Below are 2029 nucleotides of genomic sequence, written 5' to 3' on the forward strand. Positions count from 1 at the left end.
ATGACAGTTCAGTCTAGAGTAATGAAACAAAGTTCAGTCACAGGAAAATATTTTGAATGATTTCACTCAATATTTCCTATGTTAGAATATTTTATGTTGATTGTTTCTCTAGTATTGCCTAGGTATTTGTGCCTCTTAAATATAGCTCAGAAGCAGAGATTTCTTATTAACGTAACAGAAAAAGGTTTGCTTTGAGTATTGAATTTGTTTTTAATCAAAAGAACTATCCCTCTTCAGGACAAAAATTATCTTTGTCAAGGACAGAGTCTGGCAAGGAATAGGTAAAAACAAGCTACCTTTCCCTTATAAAATGGTATTCATGTGCTTTTTAAGTTTTGTTTCAATTTATTTGTTATAAATATAATATGTGGACTTAAAGACATGAAATATATAGAAAAAGAATACTGTAATACTGTAATAGTGGTGTGTAAATTACTTTTATCTTTAACATGAAGGTTAATAAAAACTATTGCAAATAATAATAACCACGATAATTTGTTAAGGCACATGCAATACAAAAATATATTAATTATGACATCAAAAATTAAAATTGTAGGAGAGGAAACCAGTTAATTGTAGAGTTTTGGGGTTTTTTTGAAATAAAAGTTAATTTGTTATCAGTTTAAAGTAACCTATCATAATTATCAGATGCTTTTGTAAGCCCCACGGTAACCACAAAGCAAAAACCTCTAATAGACACACAAAAAATAAAAAGCAAAGAATCAAATCATACTACTAGAGAAAATCACTTAACCACAAAAAGTAATACAGAAAGAGAAGAAAGGAAGAAAGGATCTATAAAACAACTAGAAAATAATTAACAAAATACCATTTTAAGTCCTTACCTATCAATATCTTGAATGAAAATAGATTAAATTGTCCAATCAAATATAGGAAAGAAGCCTTTTAACATTGGTCTAGGCAATGATCTTTTTGGATATGATCCCAAAAGCATAGGAAACAGAAGCAAAAATAGATGAATGGGATTGCAGACACTGTAAAAGAAACAACAAAATGAAAAGGCAGCCCACAGACTGGGAGAAAATATTTGCAAACCAAATATTTGATAAGGTTTTAATATTCAAAATATGAAAGGAACTCACACAACTCAATACAAAAAACAATGAAACCCAAGCAAAACAATGAAATCCAAAAGCAAAAAACCAAAAACCAAACAAAATCCTATATTGCTATTTAAAAATGGACCCAGGACGTCAAAAGATGGCATACAAACAGCCAACAGGTGTATGAAAAGGTGCTCAAACATCATTAGTCATCAGGGAAGTGCAGATTAAAACCACAATGAGCTATCATATCACACCTTTCAGGATGACTATTATCAAAAAGACAAAAGATAGCAAGTGTTAGCAAGCAAGGAGAAAAAGAGGAACCCACGTACACCGTTGGTGGGAATTGGTACAGCCATTATGGAAAACACTTCTGAGTATACATCTAACAAAAATGAAATCAATATCTAAAAAAGGCATCTTGACTTCCATGTTCATTGCAGCATTATTTGAAATAGCCAAGAATTGGAAACAACCTAAATGTCTATCAACAGATGAATGGTAATAAAAATGTGTGTGCGTAAGAGAGAGAGAGAGAGAGAGAGTTGTATGTGTACATATATATACACACACATATGCACATGCACACATAATTGAATATACTATTCAGCCTAAAAAAAGGAAGAAAATCTTGCTATTTGCAACAACATAAATGAACCTGGAGGACATTACACTAAGTGAAATAAGCCAGACAAAAAGACAAATACTGTATGACCTCACTTATATATGAATCTGAAACAGTTAAATTCATAGAAACACAGACTAGAATGGTGGTTACCAGGGGTGGAGGGTGGGAGAAATGGAGAACAAAGTTTCAGTTATGTAAGTTAAGTCAGTTTTAGAGATCTTGTGTATAGCATGATGACTATAGTTGATAATACTGTATTGTGTACTTGAAATTTGCTAAGAGGGTAGATATTAGGTGTTCTCACTGCACACACACACACACACACACACACACA

At 31.9% G+C, this 2029-nt stretch overlaps 1 protein-coding gene across 1 annotated transcript in view; it reads left to right on the top strand.

Annotated features, from left to right (window-relative positions):
- The window catches only part of SLC9C1 (solute carrier family 9, subfamily C (Na+-transporting carboxylic acid decarboxylase), member 1), an 88395-nt gene that overhangs the window by 21087 nt on the left and 65279 nt on the right, over positions 1 to 2029 (top strand). The window lies entirely within an intron of this gene.

The sequence above is a fragment of the Propithecus coquereli genome, unplaced genomic scaffold (genome assembly GCF_000956105.1).
Source record: "Propithecus coquereli isolate 6110/MARCELLA unplaced genomic scaffold, Pcoq_1.0 Scaffold386, whole genome shotgun sequence".
In the NCBI taxonomy this organism is placed as follows: Eukaryota; Metazoa; Chordata; class Mammalia; order Primates; family Indriidae; genus Propithecus; species Propithecus coquereli.